The sequence below is a fragment of the Sus scrofa genome, chromosome 2 (assembly GCF_054392235.1).
Source record: "Sus scrofa isolate SSC_HxYL_T2T_F1_AM1 chromosome 2, Sscrofa_HxYL_maternal_Yorkshire_Landrace_v2.0, whole genome shotgun sequence".
Lineage (NCBI taxonomy): Eukaryota > Metazoa > Chordata > Mammalia > Artiodactyla > Suidae > Sus > Sus scrofa.
Genome location: NC_139384.1, coordinates 89349847 through 89374884, shown reverse-complemented (window position 1 = coordinate 89374884; position 25038 = coordinate 89349847). Strand labels below are relative to the sequence as shown.

Below are 25038 nucleotides of genomic sequence, written 5' to 3'. Positions count from 1 at the left end.
AAAGAGACCCATTAAAATGGCTCTAACCAAAAAGTTATTTGGTGGAGTTCCCGTTGTGACTCCTCTTACAAGTCGGGTAACAAACTCAACCTGTATCCATGAGGACGCGGCTTCAATCTCTGGCCTCACTCAGTGGGTTAAGGATCCAATGTTGCCGTGAGCTGTGGTGTGTGTCGCAGACATGGCTCAGATCTGACGTTGCTGTGGCTGTGGTGCAGGCCAGCAGTTGCAGCTCTGATTTGACCCCTAGCCTGGGAACTTCCATATGCCTTGGGTGCAACCCTAAAAAGACAAATAATAATAATAATTAAAAATTTAAAAATTTTTAAAAATAAAAATAAATATTGGGAGAGTTCTCTTGTGGCAGAGTAGGTTAAGGACCTGGTGTTGTCACAGCAGCGGCCCTTATTACTACTATGGCTTGGGTTTGATATCTGGCCTGGGAACTTCTGCGTGTCACGGGTGTGGCCAAAAAAAAAAAAAAAAAAAAAGGTATAGCAAGTGCTGGCAATAATCTGGAGAAACTGAAACCCTCCCACATGGAAATGTAAAATGAGCAGCCAATTTGGAAAACAATTTGGCAGTTTCTTAAACAGTTAAACATAAACTTAGGATACAATTCAGCAATTCTTTTCCTATTACTATCCAACAGAAATGGAAACATGTTCATAAAGACTTTAAGGAGTTCCCTGGGAGTTAAGGAGCCAGTGTTGTCGCTGCTATGGCTAAGGTTGCTATTGTGGCACATGTTTGATCCTTGGCCCAGGAACTTCTGGATGCCACAAGCCTGGCCAAAAACAAAAGCAAATGTTCATGGCAGCATTATGTTTATGGCCAAAAGCTGGAAGTAATCTAAATGTCTGTAGACTGTTCAATGGATAAATAAAAAGTCTATCTATTCAGTGGAATACTATTCAACAATAAAAAGGAATCAGTTCTTGTGGTTCCCGTCATGACGCAGTGGTTAATGGAATCCGACTAGGAACCATGAGGTTGCGGGTTCCATCCCTGGCCTTGCTCAGTGGGTTAAGGATCCGGTGTTGCCGTGAGCTGTGGTGTAGGTCGTAGACGAGGCTCGGATCCCGAGTTGCTGTGGCTCTCTCGAAAGCTCCGATTAGACCCTGAGCCTGGGAACATCCATGTGCCTCAGGTGTGGCCTAGAAAAGGCAAAAAGACAAAAAAAAAAAAAAAAAAAAAAAAGGAATCAATTCTTGATACATGCTGTAATGTGAAGTACAAAACCATTATCCTTAGGTGATGTACCTATGTACCTTAGTCAGATACAAAAGACTGCACATTGTATGATTCCATTTGCATGAAATAGCCAGAAAAGAGAAATCAATAGGAGAAAGCAGTTACATGGTTGCCTTGGTTTGGCTGGGGATTGACTACAAATGGGCACAAAGGAACTTTTGGTGGTGGAATTATTCTAAAATTGGATTGTGGTAATGGTGTACAATTCTATAAATTTAATAAAAAAATCAATGAATCATTTACTGGCAGTGGGCAAATTTTATGGTATATAAATTATATTTCAATAAAGTTTAAAAAAACTATGTGAGGATAGAATAAAGACACTTGTAGATTGCAAGATCTCAAAAAAAAAAAATTACTACATAGTCTTTCTCAGGATGGATGCAACTATCCATTGAGGCAATTAACCAAGAAAAAGTGAAGGTGTCAGGTTTTAAGGGAAAAATTAAATATGTGTTTCTGCGAAGAGTGGTACAACATATCCACAGCAGTTTCATATTATATAGCAAAAAATTGGGAACAGCCCAGGTGTCAATTACCTGGCTAATGCATAAACAAACTGTGGCATACTTGTACAGTAGAATACTACTAAACAATTAAAAGCAACAAATTACTGCTAAATGTTACAACATAGATGAGGATCTCAAAACAATATGCTTTGTTTGTTTGTTTTTATTTGTTTGTTTGTTTCTTTAAGGTCATACTAGCAGCATATGGAGGTTCCCAGGCTAGGGGTCAAATCAGAGCTGTAGCTGCTGGCCTATGCCACAGCCATAGCAACTCGGGATCCGAGCTATGTCTGCGACCTACACCACAGCATTTGGCAACGCCAGATCCTTAACCCACTGAACAAGGCCAGGGATCGAACCTGCATCCTCATGGATGCTAGTCAGATTTGTTTCCACTGAACCACGATGGGAACTCATCAAAACAGTATGTTGAGTAAAAGAAGCCAGATACAAAACACTATATACTATATAATTCCATTTATATGAAGCTCTAGAAAAGACCAGTCTATTCTATAGTAATACAAAGCAGAACATTTTTTTGCCTGGTGGTGGGGACAGAATGGGAATGGATATGAGGGAACTGTGGAATAATAAAAATACCTGTGGTCTTCATTGAGGGTTCCTGGCACAGAGCTTCTAAAACCCTGGGCATTTCTTGAGTGATGAGTGTATTTTGTTATTCATAATTAGCTTCTTCCACCAACATCTGAGTTTATTCTAATCAGGTGATTATTGCTGAGCCCCCTTAACACTTCAGGAGAGGGGCTGGTTGCTTTAGGAACCAAACCAAGTGATTAGAGTGGACTTTCAGCTCCACTTCCTGACCTCTAGGGAGGGAAGGGGGCTAGAGATTGAATGCAATCACCAATAGTCAATGATTTATCAATCATGCCTATTAATGGAAGCTTCATAAAAACCCCTAAATTATGGTGCTCAGAGAGATTACTGCTTGGTCAGCACATCTAGGTGCTGGGAGGTTGGCACACCCAGAGAGGGCATAGAGGCTCTATGCGTGCCTACACACACACACACACACACACACACACACACACACACACGCATGCACGCATGCACACAGAGGTATGTTCACCTTGCCCTGTGCATTTTTTCATTTTGCTCTTCCTGAGTTGCAGCTTTTTAAATAAACCTGTAATAGCAAGTAAAGCACTTTCCTGAGTTCTGTGAGTTATTCTAGTGAATTACTGAAACCAAAGGAGGGTCATGAGAACCCCTGAAGGTGTAGCTGTCTAAGCAGACATGTAGGTAGCCTGGGCATGTCATTTGCAGCTGACCTCTGATGTGGTGGCAGTCTTGACCCTTAAACTTGCAGTGTCTGAGTCTAACTAGGTAGTTAGTGTCATAACTGAATGGAGTGGTGTCAGAAGGCAACACATTTTTTTGGTGTCAGAAGAAAAGAAAGAACTGCCGTCAAAACTTAAGAGGTAATGAAGGAATTCTCTTGTAGCTCAGTAGGTTGAAGGATCCAGCATTGTCACTGCAGAGGCTTGGGTCGCTGCTGTGGCACAGGTTTGATCCCTAGCCTGGGAACTTCCATATGCCATGAGCTAGGCAAGAAAGAAAAAAAAGAAAAAAGATAACGTAAGTGTTCTGTATCTTTGTTATGTAGTGGTGACGTGGTATGTGCTATATATTACCAAAATCATAGAACAATGAAGTTGAATTTTTAATTTTTATTTTATTTTATTTTTGTCTTTTTGACTTTTTCTTTTGTCTTTTGTTGTTGCTATTTCTTGGGCCGCTCCCGCGGCATATGGAGGTTCCCAGGCTAGGGGTTGAATCTGAGCTGTAGCCACCGGCCTACACCAGAGCCACAGCAACGCGGGATCCGAGCCGCATCTGCAACCTACACCACAGCTCACGGCAACGCCGGATCATTAACCCACTGAGCAAGGGCAGGGATTGAACCCGCAACCTCATGGTTCCTAGTCGGATTCGTTAACCACTGCGCCACGACGGGAACTCCCTTTTTGACTTTTTCTAGGGCCGCTTCCTGCGGCACATGGAGGTTCCCAGGCTCGGGGTCGAATCAGAGCTGTAGCCGTTGGCCAACACCGGAGCCATAGCAACTCGGGATCTGAGCCGCGTCTGTGACCTACACCACAGCTCACGGCAATGCCGGATCCTTAATCCACTGAGCAAGGGCAGCGATCAAACCCACAACCTTATGGTTCCTAGAGGGATTTGTTAACCACTGCACCATGACAGGAACTCCTGAAGTTGAATTTTTTGAATGTGGGTTGTAGGGATTGAGGAAACAGGAGCTCTGAATCCAGGAGAAGGAGGTCCAGTGACAGTGGCTGAAGAAAAGTATGATGATTGAAAAAAAAAAATTGCACAACATAAAAGCTGAGAATTATGTTTTATTTGGTGGACTTACTAAAGACTTAAGCCTGGGAGACAGCCTGTCAGCTCTGAGGGACTGCTCCAAAGAGGCAGGGAGGAGTCAAGATACATAGGGGTTTTTGAAATGAAAATCAGGTAGTTGGAACATCAAAAGATTACTATTAAGAAAAATGAAACATCTCAAGTTAATGAATTTAACCCTTCTCTATGTATGGGAAGATGCACGTGCCTGGGCTCACTGAAATTATTCCTTGATATGCACCTTAATTAGGGCATCTTGTTTTGTTCTGTTTTGTTTTGTTTCTTGGCCACACCCATGGCATGCAAAAGTTCCCAGGCCAGGGATCGAACCCATGCCACATCAACAACCCAAGCCACAGCAGTGACAAAGCTGGATCCTTAACCCACCTAGGGACTCTAGCATCCTGTTTTTCTCTATCCTACATCCCCTCAGGGTGCAGAGTGGGAAAGCTGCAGAGGCTGATGGCTTGATGGCCTCAACATCCTTTGTTTACTGATACAGCTGGCAACATTCTTCATCCACAAGTCCTAGAGAGTAGACTAAAGTAGAGCAGGAAGACAGGTCTCTCTGTGGGCGATCTCAACCAAAAGATAGAATGGAAAAATTGTCTAGTGTGCTGGGACAGTTGGGAGGAGATGTCACAACTGAAGGAGAATTTGGCGATGTACTGATCCTAAGACCATAGAGGACTCCAAATGGCCCTTGAGTTGAGGCACCGGCATGTAAAGTAGAGTTGCAGGCATGTTAACCTTGTAAAATGGTACTGAGGTGAAACCTCTAAAGAGGGAGGGAGGAGAATGGAGCAGAGGTTTGGGCACCAGGTGACTCTGAAAGGCACAGTCTCTATGCCCATTCCTAGCTCCCAGTGGCATAAGGTCAGGCAGGACTTCTTTTCCTTTCCCCTGGGTTCTTTGGCATTCCGATGTACTTTCCTTGAGTTTGTTTCAGAATATTTCTGTTCCATAGAACCAAAAAGAGCCCCAAATTAAAAGCTTTTAAACTGGGGGAAATAATTGTAATAGATAAACTGATATCCTAATGCATAAAGTTTTCTTACAAATCGAGGATAAGAAAACTGTTATAGACAAAACCTGCTATAGAAAAATAGACAATTCACAAAGGAAGAAATATATATGATTGATGAACGTGAAAAATGTTTAATTTCATCATAATAAAAAGAAACTTGGGGGAGTTCCTATCATGGCACAGTGGTTAACAAATCCGACTAGGAACCATGAGGTTGCGGGTTCGATGCCTGGCCTTGCTCAGTGGGTTAAGGATCCGGCGTGCCATGAGCTGTGGTGTAGGTCGCAGACGCAGCTTGGCTCTGGTGTGGCTGTGGCTGTGGCTATGGCGTTGGCCAGTGGCTATAGCTCCGATTAGACCCCAAGCCTGAGAACCTCCATATACCATGGGAAGCAGCCCTAGAAAAGAAAAAAAGACAAAAAAAAAAAAAAAAGAAAAAAAAGAAACCTGGGGAGTTCCTATTGTGGTTCAGTGGGTTACAAACCCGACTAGTATCCATGAGGATGTGGGTTCAATCTCTGGCCTCACCCAGTGGGTTAAGGATTCAGCATTGCCTAGCATCGTGGTGCAGGTCCAAGATGAGGCTTGGACATGGTGTTCCTGTGTCTGTGGCATAGGCCAGCAGCTGCAGCTCTGATTCGACCCCTAGCCTGGGAACTTCCTTATGCTGCAGGTGCAGCCATAAAAAGACAAAAACAAAACAAAACCCCAAAAAGCCCACCTTGAATGAACGTAATTACTTTCCGTTTTTCCCCTATCAATTTAACAGGGCCAGATTAGTGTGGGTGTAGAGAAATGACCATTACTGGTCTAACCGGTAAGAAAGGACCAGATGGGAATGTAGGGTGCTCCTTCTGGCTGTGTGCCTACTTCCTCCTTCAAGCAAAGAGGGTAAGGATGAGCCAGGATAAGGGCTGTTTTACAGGCAGGGTGGAGGAGCAAGTTAAGCTATAAGCAGAAGCTGGATAGAAAGGACAAATTGCTCAAGAATTTTTTCTTATGATGAATTTTTTTTTTCCTTTTTGGCCACCAACAAGCATATGGAGCTCCTGGGCCAGGGATCAGATCTGAGCCGAGTTATGATTTGCTGCGGCAACACTGGATCCTTAACCCGCTGTGTTGGGCCAGGGATTAAACTTGTGTACCAGTGTTCCAAAATCCTCTGATCCTGCTGCATCATAGTGGGAACTCCTCTGATGAGTATTTAATATATAGTCTATTTTTTTGAAAAACTAAGCAAAAAAGCAAAAATTTGATTCCTTATTGCAAAAATAATATATAAACTTTATAAAAAAAGTCTCCTTTTGGAGTTCCCGTCGTGGCACAGTGGTTAATGAATCCGACTAGGAACCATGAGGTTGCAGGTTCGGTCCCTGCCCTTGCTCAATGGGTTAAGGATCCGCGTTGCCGTGAGCTGTGGTGTAGGTTGCAGACGCGGCTCGGATCCTGTGTTGCTGTGGCTCTGGCATAGGCTGGTGGCTACAGCTCCGATTAGACCCCTAGCCTGGGAACCTCCATATGCCGCGGGAGCGGCCCAAGAAATAGCAAAAAGACAAAAAAAAAAAAAAAAAGTCTCCTTTTCACTTCCAGAGTCTTAGCCACCTCTTTAGCCTCTTTGACCACTCTTAGCAGTTTCTTGTTCGTCTTTCCAGGATGGTTTTTGTCTGTGCTTATGATAATATATCTCCCTTTGCAACATGAAAGGAAACATACTTTTCTTAGTGCTTTTTCACATAACATTAAATCTTGGCAGTCATATCTATACACATATGTGTTTGCCAATGCCTTCCAATGGGGCAGAATCATTATACAGATGACCTATATTTAACTAGTCCTCTATGATGGTTTGGTAGTTTCTAGGATTTGTGTACCACAAACAATGCTGCAGTGCACATCATTGTGTGTGTGTGTGTGTGTGTGTGTGTACATATATGTATATTTTGGCCACTCCAGTGGCATGTGGAATTTCCCAGGCCAGGGATCAAACCCAAGCCACAGCAGTGACAATGCCAGATCCTTAAGCTACTGAGCCACTAGGCAACTTCTTGTGTATATTTTTAAACACAAGCACTTCACATGGCTATTCTACCTACCTACCTGCAAGAAAACCATCTTGCAGATTATACCATAAGATCGAAATACATTTAACCCAATCTCCCACATGTTCTACATCTAATAATTATAAAATGATTATAATTATAAAATATTCTAATACCTCAAGTACCCTTTTTTGCATTATCAAGAAAAGATTGCAAGTCTTTTTTTTTTCTTTTTCCTTTTACGATGTACCTGTGGTATATGGAAGTTTCTAGGGATGGGGTCAAATCAGAGCTGCAGCTGCCAGCTTACACCACAGCCACAGCAGCACCAGATCCAAGCAGCATCTGCAAACTACACGGCAGCTTGCAGCAACACCGGATCCTAAATCCGCTGAGCGAGGCCAGGGATTGCACCCACATACTCACAGACACTATGTCGGGTTCTCACTCCCCTGGGCCACAGTGAACTCCAAGATATCAAGTTTTCTTCCTGGTGAAACCATGGTGAGTTTAGAAGAAAAAAAAAAAAAAAAGGCAAATCCTTAAGAAAAAAAGTGGAGGAATTTTACAGACCCTGGGATTAAGTTCCTGAGTTTGCCCAAAAGATGTTTTGAAAGGCAAGGAAGAAGCTTACCTATGAAAAAGCTAATCATGTCATAGGGAATATAGGCAGATAGAACTGACATTCAGATGACAAGGATAACAAGAAAAGTGGGCAAGTTTGGTGTACCTGAGGGACCCAAATGGGCATTCCTCATCAGGATCACAGATATCAATGGTGTGAGCCCAGAGATCTGAAAGGTGTTGCATGTTCTTCGTTTTCACCAAATCTTCAACTGCACCCTTGTTAAGCTCAAGGAAGCTTCAGTTAACACTTGAGGATTATGGAACCACATACTGCATGGAAGGTACCCACACCTGAAGTCAGAAGATGAGTGGATCTCCAAGCCAGAAGATAAATGAATCTCCAGTCGTGGTTATGGCAAATCAACAAGAAGGAAACTGCCCTGACAGATAACACTTGGACTGCTCCATCTCTTGGTAAATAAGCCATCATGCAGGATCTTACCTTTTTTTTTTTTTTTTTTTTTCCCTCTTTTCTTTCTTTCTCCCCCTCCCTCCCCCTTTTTTTTTGTTTTTGTTTTTTTTAGGCCCACATATGTGGCATATGGAAGTTCCCAGGCTAGGGGTTGAATCAGAGCTGCAGCTGCTGGCCTACACCACCGCCACAGCAACATGGGATTGCAGATGTGATAAATTCATTTGAGTAATAAGAAAAATGAAAAAAACAAAAACAACAACAACAAAAAAACCCATGGGATTGCAGCCACATTTGTGACCTACGCCTAAGCTTAGGATGGATCCTTAACCCACTGAGCAAGGCCAGGGATTGAATCCGCATCCTCACAGACACTATGTTAGGTTCTTAATTCACTAAGCCACAATAGTAACTCCTGGAGGATCTTATTCATGAAATCCGTACTGTTGGAAAATGCTTCAAAGAAGCAAACAACATCCTGTGGCCCTTCAAACTATCTTCTCCTGAAGGGCCCAGATAAATAGATCTAACAGGCTTATTAAATGGATGAACTGAGTTGTCTATGTGATTATTTTTGTAATCTGGGTCAGTAAATAAAGTGACTTCAAATTGTGAAAAAAACAAACACAAAATTCATTCTTCAGAGATTTGGCCTCAGCTTCCTTTTAAGAACATTGTGCTTTAACGGAAAAAAAATCTCTAACAAGATCCTTAGTAGGATCTACAGTCCTGCTCTGTCTCAGGCCCAGAAAACTGAAGATGTGCTAAAAGTTAGTTACAAAATCTGTGGTGTGTTTGAAAATTTTCCATTGCACCATCTTTTTCTCACTCACTGCTGTTAAGTGTGATTGTGCCCTTTTTGTCTTATCTTGCTTTTGGAAACATCACAAATTGAAAGTTGAAGTAACGCTGGATTATAGTATTCTGGGCTATATTTTGACGTTGGGTGATAAGGCGGCCTCAGACTGCTGGGCCCAGAGCAATGACTCTGCAGGAACGGTGGCGCCTGGTGTACAGCGACTCCAGGACAGGCCAAGGGAGCCGTGACTGATTCCGTCATATCTGCGCACTCGCTGCACTGGAAACCAGGTCCTTCCCGATGGCTCAATGGACCTCCCACCCATCCTGCCAGCTTCCATTTGCTCTCTCATCGAAGGGAATGAGATGCCAGACCCCGAGGCCCGGGTCCAGGCACCTGAACGGTCGAAACCATAGAAATTAGGATGCAGTGCCGGGCAGCGCGCCCACTAAGGCACCAGAACAACCAGCGCGGGAACGCCTGCCTGGCCAGTCCCGCCCCACGACGCGCGCGCGCGCGCGCCCCCGCCGGTCCCGATGCCGCCGTACACCGCCTCCTTTCATACTGCCCAACCAACAGCCACTTCCTGCCTCACTCCTAACCAATCCCCACACTCCACGAAGAATAGCCCTAGGGGGCGTATGGGAAGGTGCATAGAGCGATGGCCACAATAACCAATTGAATTCAGGATCTTGCGCGAGAGGGCGGGACTTGGCACTGGTGGTAGCTACTGAGGAGACAGGGGCGGACGCAGGGCCGGGCTTCGTGCGGTGGGGCTCGCTCGCGCGGCGGCTGCAGGAGTCCAGGCCTCTTGGTTCTGCGGCACGTGACGGTCAGGCTCCCTCAGCCGCTGTCTCCACTGCAGCGTGGGGCCAAGTGTGCGGGCGGGAGGAGGCGCGGGCACCACCGGCGGTCCTCCTGAGGCTTGAGGTGAGACAGGGGCCTGCCCGTGTCTTCGGGCCTGTGAGGACCCTCGGGGGCCTGGGTGCGCGGCCTGGCGGCGGAGGTCTCGAGAAGCCGGGCGTGGCCGGGGCTGAGGGGTCCGGCTGAGTTTCGAGGGCTCAGGCCCTGGTGGACCCGCCAGCCGGGATGGGTTAGGCCTGAACCTGGGCCGCTTGAGTTGCGGAGCCAGGCCCAGGCCGCGCCGCCGGGGTTGGGAGGCGTGGCAGGTGTCCTAGAGCTTTTCTTGACCTCTGGGAAAGCTAACTTCTCTTCATGGTTCTGCTTCTAGGGCTTTCTTATACCTATTGCTGACTGCCTGGGAAGCTGTGAGGTGGGGTAGAGTAACCGGGTAAAGGTCTGGAATAGGATCGGGCCTTGTTGGTACTCTTAGTAGTGGGGAAAGGTGATAATAGGACAGAGAGAGGATATTTAGAATTAGCATTACAGATCCAAAATTTGAAAATTAAAACCGCAAAGTGAAGACTGGACTGTAGCAGCCTGAAGAGTATGGAGAATGTGCTAGAACACGCACTGGTTAAAAAACTTAAGTCCTAACATTTACATCTATTTGGAGATTGGGGGAGTAAGTAATCTCGTCGTAAATTCAGTGGGCTTTTAAAAGCAGGAAAGCACCCAAAAGCTCTCCGTGGGCAGGTCGTTTTATAGTGAAGGAAACTGAGACCCAGAGCTCAGAAATGATCGGCCCAAGGTCATGCGATTAGTTTTATGATCACGTTGGAATTACAGTTGAAAGCTAGGCAGTTTGTGTGTAGTGGTTAAGACTAAGGCCCTTGTTCAGGTCCTTCATCAGCCATTTGTTGCTATGTGAACCTGGGCAGTTCACTTCTTTTCAGATAATGGGTGTAATACCTGATAGAGTTGTTGTTACCATTAAGACGTGTGTAAGAAAGAGCAGGAAAGTTAGATGTACATTTTTAACTGCTTGATAAATGACTGCAGTAAATTATTATGGTCTGAATGCTGTTGATCCACTACACTAACATCCTAATTAGCTAAGTCCTATTTTCCAGGACCTGAAGTCACATTTATGGAAATAGGAGGAAGAAACTGGACCTAGTGGTTTGACTGCTGATTGAGGGAAGTTAAACTGAGCTGGATATTAATTAAAAGCTTGGGAGGAGAAAGGTGAACCACAGTTAGGTCTCTTTACCTCTAATTTAAGAAATAGAACCTTTTACTTAATTTCTTAATGGGTAGAATGGTGTGGGGAGGTTTTCGTTCTGTTTTGTTTTGTTTTAAGAGGGGAACTCCGTTGATCTTCAAGACTGTTGTGTACCTCACTCTTTTTTCAGTACTGTTGAAGGGTCACTGCTGAGTTGTATATTTGCTGTAGTTAGAGCAGAGGTAAAGCACTGTGTGGGAGTCCTCCTGTGCACCAGTCTGTGTGCACAAGCAAACAAGCCAGGAAACTGGATCATGAGGTGGCTACAGTGAGCTGTGTATTGGAGTAAATGTGTTGCACCGCAGATTTTCTGACCTATCCGATAATGGGTGTCAGCATCCCTTCCTACTTGACTATCTCTCCTTAACAGTTTCAGCTAACACATTATCTTCCAAAGAGTAAACGTTTTGACAGAAGTTGTTGCTGCAGTTTTGGCAATCCTGCTATTGCATCCTTTCAGTTACAGAGTTCACTTTGCCCTGAGAGATAGCTTAAGGGAACGAAGCGACAGTTGGTAAGCATAAATGCAGACTCAAGAGACTTGAATTCCAGGCCCAGCATGGTAACTAGCTTATGAGCTAAGTTGGTTTCTATGTCTTTAAAATTGGAGTGAGGAATCCTCTGACTACCTACCTTACCATTAGGGGGCTTTTTAGGAGGGACAAGTAAGATGGTGAACATGAAACTACTTTGTTTTTTTTTGTTTTGTTTTGTTTTTTGTCTTTTTGCTATTTCTTTGGGCCACTCCCTCGGCATATGGAGGTTCCCAGGCTAGGGGTCTAATCAGAGCTGTAGCCACTGGCCTACGCCAGAGCCACAGCAATGCGGGGCAACGCGGGATCTGAGCCGCGTCTGCAACCTACACCACAGCTCACGGCAACGCCGGATCGTTAACCCACTGAGCAAGGCCAGGGACCGAACCCGCAACCTCATGGTTCCTAGTCGGATTCATTAACCACTGCGCCACGACGGGAACTCCCGTGAAACTACTTTGAATGGAATAATGAACTGAACTGTGCAAAGAAGAGCTGGCAGCTCATAACAACTCCTAGAAAATAATAAAAGTGCCTGAACATAGTTATAACCTGTAGACTTACTGTAGAATTGCAGGAAGGTACAGGTTGAATATTTTGTTGCCTAAAACAGATGTACATTTAAATTAATCTTAGCTATGAGCTGTGAAAATTATTTGGAGAATTATGCTTTTTAGAGGATTTAGAATCTTCAGCAGCGTTTGAGTAGCCACCTCTTAAACCTTCTTACTTTATAGGAAAAAACCGCTATGGAAAAATAGATTTTAATGTTCCTGTCAGTGAAAAGCAAACTTCAAAACAGTAAACTAGGAAACTAGGCAGTATATATCTATTTTCAAGTAGATGGGCATTTACAATAAAGACCACTTTGAATTTTATGTACTTTCCCCCCTTTAAGTGCTTTTATGGACATGTAGTAATATCAGATAATACAGATACAGAAAGTAGTCGTAAAATGGTTATCTGTGACTGGAATCAAATTCCTTTTAAATGGTTCCTTTCCAATCTAAGACTTCAAATTTCTTATTGGCCTTAAAACTCAGAATTTTATTTTTTAATTTTTTTGGTGGGTTTTTGGGCTTTTTGTCTTTTTAGGGCCACATGCATGGCATATGGAGGTTCCCAGGCTAGGGGTCTAACCTGAGCTGTGGCCGCTAGCCTATGCCAGAGCCACAGCAAGGCAAGGTCTGAGCCACGTCTGTGACCTACACCACAGCTCATGGCAACACTGGATCCTTAACCCACTGAGCAAAGCCAGGGATCGAACTCACATCCTCATGGATACTAGTCAGGTTCATTAACCACTGGGCCATGACAGGAGCTCCTCAGGTTTTTAGAACCATCAAAACTTGGAGTTCTCTTGTGGTGCAACAGGTTAAGGATTTGGCATTGTCACTGCCATGACGAGAGTTTGATCCTTGGCCCAGAAACTTCCACATGCCATAAGTGTGGCCAAAAAAAAAAAAAAAAAAAAAAAAAAAAACCCCAAACTTCAATAATGTCACTGGGCAATACCTAGCTAGTAACAGTAGAATTCACTACTAATGTTGAGCACATACCATAAGCCAGTTACTAACATAAACACTTAATATGAATTTTGTTTATCTAATAATCCTAAAAAGTAGATAATGTTATTCTCATTTTAGAGTTTTAGAAACTGAGGTCCTGGAAGTAGTAATTCACTAACACACCATGTTGTTAAGTAGCCGATCAGGGAATGTGACTTCTGAGTTCCCGATCAAAAATACTACCTCATGTCTAACTGTGACCTTGGACAGTTTATGTAACTTCTCTTAGTCTTTGTTTCCTTGTGTGTCACATGGGTATGATAGAACTCCTGGGGTTCTTTTGAGGGTTAAATTAGACAACATAAGGTATCTGAAACCTGAAACCTGTAAGACTTGATGTTTAATAATGGTATATAAACAGGTGAATGGATATCCTACGTGAAAGAAAAATTACCTCATTTTTAAATTACATAATGCCTTATTTTTGCTGCACTCATAGCATGTGGATATTCTCCACCCAGGGATGGAATCCATGCCACAGTAGTGATGAGCTGCTGCAGTGACAGTGCTGGATCCTTAACCTACTGCACCACAAGGGAACTCCACAATGCCTTTTTTTTTAAATCAATTTTTTTTTTCACCAAGAATACCAGCTAAGTCATTTCTTCTATTCCTCTTTCTAAGAGACAAGAGTTCTACAAAGAAAAGCCCAGAACCAAATGGTTGCACTGGTGAATTCTACCAAATACTTAGGGAAGAATTAACACTAATCCTTCATAAATTCTTCTAAAAAATAGAAGGAGAACACTCTTCAGCTCATTCTATGAGGCCAGTATTACCCTGATACCAAAACCAAAGACTTCATGAGAAAACGAGAGACCTGGAGTTCCTGTTGTGGCTCAGCAGCAAGGAGCCCAGCTGGTATCCATGAGGATACAGGTTTGTTCCCTGGCCTCACTCCGTGTGTTAAGGATTTGGTGTTGCTGCAAGCTGAGGCATATGTGGAAGATGCAGCTCAGATCTGACAGTGGCATAGCCCAGCAGCTGCAGTTCGAATTCCATCCCTAGCCTGGGAATGTCCATATGCCCAGGGTGCAGTCCTAAAAAGTAAGAAAAAGTAAACCATAGACCACTATGTCCTTTATGAAAATAGATGCAAAAATCCGCAAAATGCTAGCAGGTGGGATCCAGCAACATACATAAAGGATTATATACACCACAACCAAGTGGGATTTATCCCAGGAATGCAAAGTTGGTTCAGTATACAATAAAGAGTGTAACATGGAGTTCCCATCGTGGCTCAGTGGTTAACAAATCCGACGAGGAACCATGAGGTTGCGGGTTCGATCCCTGGCCTTGCTCAGTGGGTTAAGGATTTGGCGTTGCTGTGATCAGTGGTGTAGGTTGCAGACACGGCTTGGATCCTGTGTTGCTATGGCTGTGGTGTAGGCCTGCGGCTACAGCTCTGATTAGACCCCTAGCCTGGGAACCTCCATATGCTGCAGGAAGCGGCCCTAGAAAAGGCAAAAAGACCAAAAAAAGAAAAAGAAAAGAGTGTAACATACCATGTTAACAAAGGACAAAAACCACGTAATTCTCTCAGTTTGACAGAGTGCAGCATCCTTTCATGACAGAAGCTCCCAATTAGGAATAGAAAGGAATTTCCTCAGCCTGATTAAGAGGCAAATAACCCCTTCTGTGAGATTTCTTCTGTTTTTCCTGCTAATTTCTCATGGATTAAAGGAATCAGATGTAAAATTTCCAAATTAATTTTTTTTTTATTTTTTAGGGCTGCACCTGTGGCATATGGAAGTTCCCAGGCTAGGGATTGACAGAGTTGTAGCTGCCAGCCGGTGCCACAGTCACAGCAACACCAGATCAGAGTTGCATCTGCAGCTCATGCCACAGTTTATGACAATTCTCGATCCTTAACCTGCTGTGCGAGGCCAGGGATTAAACTCACATCCTCATGGATACTAGTTGGGTTCTTAACCCACTGAGCCACAATGGACGCTCCCTAACTACCTTTTAAGAGACAGAGTCCCACAAAGAAAACCTAGAACCAAATGGTTTCACTGGTGAACTCTACCAAAAACTTAGTAATTAACACACTAATCCTTCACAAAATCTTCCAAAAATAGAGGAGGCAAGAATACTCTTCAACTGATTCTATGAGGCGGATATTACCCAGATACTAGAACCAGACAAAGACTTCATAAGAAAACCATAAACCAATATCTTTTATGAAAATGGATGAAAAAATAGAATTAACTTGAAAGTTTAAAGGCTTAGGAGTTCTCTTATGGCATGGTGGGTTAAGGATCTGGCATCATCACTGCAGCAGCTTGGGTCGCTGCTGTGGCGTGGGTGTGATCTCTGGTTCAGGAACTTCCACATGATGCAAATGGGCCAAAAAAAGAAAGGAAAATATGAAAGTTTAACTTAAAAATAATTCGAGCCTTCATTTGTTTTAAGGATCTTTTTTCTTTTCTTTCTTTCTTTTTTTTTTTTTTTTTTATATGGCGGTGCCCACAGCATATAGAGGTTCCCAGGCCAGGGACTGAATCTGAATCCCAGCTGCAACCTAATGTCAAAACTGCAACATCGCTGGATCCTTTAACCTACTGTGCTGGGCGGGGTATCCAACCTGTGCCTCTGCAGTTACCTTAGCCACTGTAGGCAGATTCTTAACCCACAGTGGGAACTCCAAAGATCTTTTTTCTGAATGGACCCCTTTTGAGCTTAAAGCTTCTGCCTTTGAGAGCTGACAAATTTAATATTTCTTTAGTTTTTGCCTATCCCAGAGCTAATCTTAATCAGTTTTGGATTTGTTAAAATTTAGGGAGTTCCCTTCTTGGTGCAGCGGAAATGAATCCAGCTAGGAAGCATGAGGTTGTGGGTTCTATCCCTGGCCTTGCTCAGTGGGTTAAGGATTCAGCGTTGCCGAGAACTGTGGTGTAGCTTGCAGACATGGTTCGGATCTGGCATTGCTGTGGCTCTGGCCTAGGCTAGCAGCTACAGCTCCAATTTGACCCCTAGCCTGGGAACTTCCATAGGTCGTGGGTGTGGCCCTGAAAAGACAAAAAAAAAAAAATTAGTAGAGAATGTGTTTCTGTTAGACTGTTTTGTGTTCAGTTGAAGTCTCATACATGATTAAATATGTATAGTGAAATACTTTGGACTTTTGTTAGACTGTATGCTGATAACAATTATCGTTAACCAAAAATAAGTTAAATTTAGGGGAATTCATAAAATTGGTGGCAGAGTAGGGGAAAAAAAATCACAAACAGATATTTTCATGTCCAAAAGCTATAATTGCATATATTGTTGCACAGAAGAGTTAAATAATTAGAGGAAAGCGAGTTTTCCTTGTTATGTAAAACCAGTCAGCTTTGTTGAAATATATAGGAGACATGTTATACTTTTTGACCTCTTCTGGGAATTGAAAATGTGCTTGCTGTGGTTCTGATTGTGTATCAAAGAACAAATCATTTGCATACTCCTATGAAGTGCTGGACTCTGACAGACTGTATTTTTACAGCAAATCTTTGAGCCAGCAGTATTATTACCGCCCATCTATAAAATAGGGAAATAAGATTCCTGGAAGTTTAATGAGTTGACCAAGGCCACAGAGAGGATCAGGCGTCTGAACCCACCTTTCTCTGACTTGACAGTTTATACCACCATGTACACTCTACTGTCTTGTGTATAAGGAATTAATTTTCTGAATCATCAGTTTTAAAATCTGAAACTTCCATCTCTAGAATTGAAGATATATTTACTGTTTTAAAGAGTAGACTGAAATATTAAAAGTGAGTAGGTTAGGTCCTCTTGAAGAATTTTTCTGACTGTGATATCAAGAACTGGGCTTTTTGCTCTGTCCTTGGAAAATTGGGAAGCAAGTCAAAAATCACTGATATTATTTATAAATGTATATGAAAAATGTGCATGTATTTAGTTCCTGTTTTCTTGGCTTTGTGTGCATTTGTCCATATGATTCCAGAGGGTATTCTCTGATTTGGATATAGGTTGATAATTTGATAACTAAAAACAAAACACTAATTAGGAGTTGCTATTGTGGCTTGGCAGATTAAGAATCTGACTGGTATCCATGAAGATGCATGGGTTCAATCCCTGGCCTTGATCAGTGGGTTAAGGATCTGGTGTTGCCGCAAGCTGTGGCTTAGGTCACAGATGCAGCTTTGATCTGGTGTTGCTGTGGCTGTAGCATAGGCTGGCAGCTATAGCTCTGATTTGACTCTTAGCGGGAGAACTTCCATATGCCACAGGTGTGGTCCTAAAAAGACCCCCCCCCCCAAAAGACCTCCAAAATACTAATTAGCTGGAAGAAGGGGAGGAAAAGCTCATATTTCTGAGTCTTCCTCTGTAGTTATATGCTTTAGAGGACCCAGTTGATCCAGAGCTAGTTTCTAGACAACTTTGATCAAGACTGAAGAACCATCTATACTGATCCAGTGATACTTTTTTTTTGGTAAATAAACTTTTAATTTTGAAATAATTATAGACCTTCATGAAGTTGTAAAATAGTACAGAGGTCTCTTGTACCTGTTACCCAGCTTCCCCTAATAGCAGCATAGATAGATAACTATAGTAAGATATCAAAACCAGGACAAAATTGCACTGGAACAGTCTACAGACCTTACTCAAATTTCTCCAGGTTTTTCATTTTACATTCCCCTGCGTGTACATAGTTATATGCATTTTTTTCTTTTTTTGCCACACCAGCTCCTCAGCCCCCACAGTGACAACACTGGATCTTTCACCCACTGCACTAAAAGGGATCTATAGTTATATGCAACTTTATCATGACACTAATACGTTTTAGAAATTTTTACATTTTTGGCATTGTTTGCTGTTGTTGGTTTTTTTTTTTTTTTTTTTTTTTTTTTTTTTTTTTTTTTTTAAGGGCTGCTCCCGAGGCATATGGAGATTCCCAGGCTAGGAGTCTAATCGGAGCTACAGCTGCCAGCCTACGCCACAGCCACTGCAACTCCAGATCCGAGCCTCGTCTGCAATGGATTGTTAACCCACTGAGCGAGGCCAGGGATTGAACCTGCAACCTCATGGTTCCTAGTCGGATTCATTTCCGCTGCACCATGACAGGAACTCCTGGCATTGTTTTTTATAGAAGGAAAATACTAGCATGAGTCTTCAGTAGTACTAACAAACCTATGTGCATTTTTTTCTTAGGTAGAGGTTATAATATGAGTTTATTTTGATATTGTCCCCCTCAGTCCCCGAAAACTTGATTGGTAGAACTAATACGGGATATTCATAAACTCTTAAAACATGTGCAAATTCTTTTTATGTTTCTGGTTTTTAAGGACACCCTATATATAGGGTTGAACTCCTGAAGGTCAGAGACTTTTTTTTTTATTTTTAAATGCTTGATAACTAGTTGGCACTTACAGAATTGACCCTTATCAGCAAACATTCTTTTCGTGTCTAATATGTACCAGGTTTTCTGATGGGCATCAGATGCATTTTCTCCTTTAACCCTTTTGAAACACAGAATTCAGACAGCAGAATCTTTTTTTTTTTTTTTTTCTTTTTAGGGCCATGCCTACGGCATATGGAGGTTCCCAGGCTAGGGGTCGAATCAGCTGCCCTACACTGCAGCCACAGCAACACCAGATCCGAGCCATGTCTGTGACTTACACTACAGCTCATGGCAGCACCAGTTCCTTAACCCATTGAGTAAGGCCAGGGATTGAACCTGTGTCCTCATGGATGTTAGTCAGATTCATTAACTGCTGAGCTGCAATGGGAACTCCCAGACAGTTCAGTCTTTTGACTGTCAGAAACAAGTCTTGAATTCTGCCACTCAGCATTTTATCAGAAATCCAATTGAGAGGTTACTTGATGAGTAGTTGAAGGAAATGCTGTCTCTTCACGTCTCTATAACCTAGATATTGTTAAGTTTTATTTGTGGATCAAAAGAAATCAGCACTTGAACCACATAGTGTTGGCCCTCATAGTATTGTTTTTTATTGACTTATCCTTTGCTCCTTTAAGGGATTTCATAAGATAAAGCCATATAAAACTCACATTTACATATAACTTAAAAGTATTTTTGAGAAAAGTCCACCTTAGTAGACTCATAAATGTTGAAAGATTTTCATGTTTGTGTTTTCAGCTTTTAATTGTTGGCTTTCCCGAGGTCCACACTGGTAATTTGGCCAAGATAGGAATTTAAATGGGCCCACTCTGAGACAGTTTGTGGCACTAAGTAGCTTAGTCATTAATTAGACATCCACCCACCATTTGCATCCTAGCTCAAAGGGGCAGTGCTATAGAGTTTAAGGTAATAGTCTTGCAATGAGGAAAAAAAAAATTATGAGAGAGAGAGAACAGAATGGCTTCTGAAAGAAACCAGGAAATGAAGTGCTCAAAAAAATGTTGGCTTTCAGGCAGAAAGTAAAAGTATGGGTAAAACTGTGCTATGATGGCATTCAGGGATGTGGGACACCTTGCATTAAGAGAGCTAATATATTTTGGTGAGCATAAACTGAAGGAGAAGGACTTTTAGAAAATGCGGGAGTTCCTGTTGTGGCTCAGTGGTAACTAACCCAATTACTGTCTGTGAGGATGCATGTTTAATCCCTGGCCTTACTTAGTGCAAATATCTTATGTTGCCATGAACTGGTGTGTAGGTCACAGACGCGGCTCAGATCTTGAGTTGCTGTGACTGTGACATAGGCCAGCAGCTGCAGCTCCAGTTCAGCCCCTAGTCTAGGAACTTCCAGACGTGGCCCTAAAAAGCAAAAAAAGGGGGGGGGGATATGGTAAATGTTTCTTTATTGCAGAAAAGTGTTACTCAGTTTTAAGGTACACAATTTCTTTATTAACATTTATTCCTGAGCATTCTAGATCTAGGAATCACTTGCTCTGTGGCTTTGGGGCAATGGGTGGGGGTGGGGGGAGGAGAGGTGTGCTATTTGTTTTTTAAAAGCGCTGTTGCTTCACTGTTGAGCTACTTGTTATATATTTACTACTGATAATCTTAGAAATGGTGACAACAGGAGTTCCCGTCGTGGCGCAGTGGTTAACGAATCCGACTAGGAACCATGAGGTTGCGGGTTCGATCCCTGTGCCTTGCTCAGTGGGTTGGCGATCCGGCGTTGCCGTGAGCTGTGGTGTAGGTTGCAGACGCGGCTCGGATCCCGCGTTGCTGTGGCTCTGGCGTAGGCCGGTGGCTACACCTCCGATTCGACCCCTAGCCTGGGAACCTCCATGTGCCGCGGGAGTGGCCCAAGAAATAGCAGCAATAACAACAACAACAACAACAAAAAAAGACAAAAAAGACAAAAAAAATAAAATAAATAAAATAAAAATGGTGACAACAGAAGTACACTCTGGTGAGGAGTATAAATGTTAAATGAAAAATTTTTTAGGGAAAAAACTTCTGAAATCTTCTTAGACATTAAAATTTGTGAAAAAAATTTTCGTGTCTTTTAAGACAAAAGCAATATAGAATTACTAAGTAGGATGCACGTTATTGGGAGATGGGAGACTTGGCTGTGATCCTGGTTCTGCCAGTAACTGGTTTTTGGCAAGTCAGTCTCTTATACCTCAGTTTCTCCTCAAAAAGGAGCATTGACTAGATTCCAATAGTGTATTTCAGCCCTGTGATTTTTCTTTGGAGGGCTGAGGAGATCAACATTTGATCCATAAGAATGGAACATCTTTTTTTAAAAAAGAAATAACTAATTTTTATGTAATAGTTTAGATCTATGGAAAAATTACTTGGGGAAAATAATTGTATTCCCATATAATCCATACCCAGTTTCTGCCATTTTAACAACTGAACATTCGTATATACATTTATTATAGTTAATGAAACAACATTGATTAATAATTACCAGCTAAAGTCCGCATTGAATTCAATTCAGGTTTCTTTCTTTTTTTTTTTTTTTTTTTTTTTGGTCTTTTGTCTTTTTAGGGCCACACCCGCGGCATATGGAGGTTCCTCAGCTAGGGGTCTAATCGGAGCTGTTGGCCGACAGCCACAGCAATACCAGATCCGAGCCGCTTCTGCGATCTACACCGCAGCTGGATCCTTAACCCACTGAGCAAGGCCAGGGATCGAACCCGAAACCTCATGGTTCCTAGTCGCATTCGTTTCTGCTGTGCCATGACGGGAACTCCGTATTTAAGTTTCCTTTGTTTTTATCTTCTGCCCTTTTCTGTTCCAGGGTACCACATTACATTTAGTCATCATGTCTCCTTAAGTGCCTCTTGGCTGTGACAGTTTTCTATTTATTTTATTTAAATTTTTTTTTTTTTTTTTTTTTAGGGCCACACCTGCAGCATATGGAGATTCCCAGGCTATGGGCTGAATCAGAGCTATAGCTGCTGGCGTACACCACAGCCACAGTAATGCCGGATCCAAGCCGAGTCTTCCATCTATACCTAGTCAAGTATAGAGTTCATTTACTGCTGAGCCACGAGTGTGACAGTTTTTTAGACTTTTGTTTTTAATGACCTTGGTGTATTTGAGGGCTACTGATCAGATTATTTTGTAGACTATCCCTCTATTAGGATTTCTTTGTTTTTCTCATGATTAGAAGGAATATGCGTTTTCGGAAGGAAGACCACAGAGATTAAAGTACTATTTTCATCACCTTGTATCAAGTATACATACTATCAACATGACCTATCACTGTTGATGTTGTTCTTGATCACCTGAGGTAGTGTTTGCTAGGTTTCTCCACTGTACGGTTCCTGTCTCTCCCCCCTTCCCATGCTGTGCTCTCGGGAAGCATATCACTATGTGTAGCCTATGTGTAAAGAGTGGTGTCGGTTAGGTTCCATCTCTTTGACGGGTGGAGTATCTATGTCTGTTACTTGGAGTGTTTCTACACGGTAAATTTGTCTCTTCCTCATTTATTCATTTACCCAGTCATATATTTGTATTATACAGATTCTTGGGCATTTATTTTATACTTTGGAGTATAATCCATTACCACTTATGTTGTTGCTAGCATTGTTGCCATTGCCTGCTCTTGTGGGATCTCATTCCCAGACCAGGAATTGATCCCAGGCCACAGTCGTGACTGCACAGAATCCTAACTGCTAGCCTGCCTGGGAACTCCCAAGATAGCCCCCATCTTTGTGGATATTCTGTTTTTATTTTTGTTTTGAACACTTCTTTCCTTTCTGGCACTAGAATCTCCTGCCCTGATCCTAGAATCAGCCAAGAAGCCCTGTTTCCTTTTATTGGAGATAATTTTGGAAACCAGGATCCTTGGTACCAGGTATATTTATTGCTACTGGAGTGTAGCAGTTTTTCGTATGCCCTCTGTGCAAACAGAGCAAGGAAATGTATGTAAGTATACACATGTAGCTGTAAATACTTCTACATGTGACCCTTTGTATATTAAAATAAACATGGGTTCACACTGTAGTCTCCAGCTCTTGCCCATTACCATGTGGATTATTCTAGCCTCTTTTCCTTGCTTATCTGTAATCTCTCCCACACCCAACATTGAAAGTGGCTCCCACCATCTGCCATCCATTCACTTAGTTGTTCAGTATACATGTATGGCAGTATGTGAATTGTTAACCTGTATACTTAGTGTGAAACAACTCAATCAGCTTGAACAGTGCTTTTGTACACTCTAGTTTTACAGACTCCACTCATTTCCAGAGTTACTTAGGTTAATGTCTTTTCCCTCCATCCATTTCACTGAGGTTGTTTCATATATTTGTAATACAGTTAGATTGTTTCGTCACATCCTGCATGCATGCTATCCTTGGATCACTTAATCTCCTAAATGATTTTTAAAATTTTCGGACATAAAGAATCACTTTGTGTTGTAAAGTTTTACAGGTTTTGATGAGTGCATAGTGTCATGTATCCATAATTATACCATCATATGTAATAGTTTTACTGCCTGAAAAAGTCCCCTGTGCTTACCTGTTCAGCCTCTACCAAACCCTGCAGCCACTGATTTTTTTTTAATTTTAATTTTTGTTATTAATGTATCCAGAGATTTGCCATTTCCAGATTGTGATATAATTGGGGAGTTCCCATTGTGGCTCAGTGGTAATGAATCCATAGGATCCATGAGGATGTGGATTCGATCCCTGGCTTCACTCAGTGGGTTAAGGAACTAGTGTTGTCGTGAGCTATGGTATAGGTCACAGACAAGGCTCAGATCCTGCCTTGCTGTGATTGTGGTATAGGCCAGCAGCTGCAGCTCCAATTCGACCCCTAGCCTGGGAACCTCCATATGTTGTGGGTGTGGCCCTAAAAAGCCAAAAAATATATATATATGTAAGAATGTGATACAAGTGGAATTATACAGCATGTCATCTTTTCAGACTGGCTTCTTTCACTTAAGTTTTTTGGTTGGTTTGTTGTTTTTGTTTTGTTTTGGCTTGATAGCTCATCTTTTAATTTCTGAACAATATTCCATTGTATGGGTATACTACAGTTTGTTTATTCCTTCACCTATCGAGGACATTTTGGTTTCTTCGAGTTTTGGGTGATTGGATGAAGCCGCTATAAACTTTTGTGTGCAGGTTTTTGTGTGTTTGTAAGCTTTCAGATCAGTTGGGTAAGTACCTGGGAGCATGATTGCCAAATCCTGTGGTAAGATTATAATTAGCTTTGTAAGAAATTGCCAAACTTTGTTCCAAAGTGGCTGTACTACTTTGGATTTTTACCAGCAACGAAATGAGAGTTCCTGTTACTTCACATGCTTGCCTGTTTTTTTGGATCATCTTAGCCATTCTAATAGATGTACGGTGGTATCTTATTGTTTTAATTTGCAGTTAAGAGTTACCTGGCAATGACAAATGATGTTTGAGCATCTTTTCATATGCTGTCTGAATATCTTTAGTGAGATATCCGTTCAGGTCTTTTGCCTATTTTGTAATTGGATGATTTGTTTTCATATTGAATTTGTGTCCTTTTGTATTTTGGAAATCAGTTCATTATCAGGTATGAATTTTACAAATATTTTCTCCTAGCTTGATTTGTCTTGTAATTCTCTTAATTTCTTGAACAGGCTTGAAGTTTTTCTTTATTTTTTTGGCTGTGCCCACAATATATGCAATTTCCTGGGCCAGGGATTGAACTTGAGCCACAGCACTGACTCGAGCCACTGCAGTGACAACGCTAGATCCCTCACCTGCTGTGCCACAAGAGAACTCCTGAAGTTTTTATTATTTATTTATTTATTTATTTTGCTTTTTAGGGCTGCACCCTCGGTATTTGGAAGTTCCTAGCCTAGGGGTCAAATCAGAACTGCAGCTACCAGCCTATACCACAGTCACAGCAACATGGGATCCTAGCCGAGCCTTCGACCTACGCCACAGCTCATGGCAACACTGGATGCTTAACCCACTGAGTGAGCCCAGGGGTGGAACCTGCCTCATGGATCCTAGTCAGGTTTGTTAACCACTGAGCCATGAAGGAAACGCCTGAAGTTTTTAATTTTAATGAAGTTCAAATTAACCAATTTTTCTTTCATGTATCTTGCTTTCAATGTTGTGTTGAAAACTCATTGTCAGTCCCAGGATCACTTTACTTTTTCCTGTGTTTTCTTCGAGAAAGCATAATAGTGCAACATTCTTGCTGTACACCCACTCAATAGGTACAGACTTTTGGACTCCATTTGATAAAAGGAGTGTGAGTAGGAGGACTGAAATGAGGGGAAATTTTATTTCTTGGTAATGTTGGATTTTCATTAATGAAGTGGAGAATTAAGATCACCTTAAAATATACTGTCTTGAATTATTTGTATGTGCAGACAAGTCTTTAACAAAACGTGAAATTCCTGTCATGGCTCA

General features: G+C 42.2%; 1 protein-coding gene and 1 pseudogene across 5 annotated transcripts in view; both read left to right on the top strand.

Moving 5' to 3' along the window:
• The first annotated feature begins 329 nt into the window (after positions 1–329).
• Positions 330–25038, top strand: part of CANX (calnexin) — a 46296-nt gene continuing 21587 nt past the window's right edge. For 2 of the 5 annotated variants that reach the window (XR_014836320.1, XR_014836321.1), the window contains exon 1: positions 9803–9982. The gene's annotated coding sequence lies outside the window, so the exon portion shown is untranslated. 5 annotated transcript variants of the gene reach the window in all.
• LOC146405558 (large ribosomal subunit protein uL30 pseudogene) lies at positions 5971–8773 on the top strand (annotated as a pseudogene).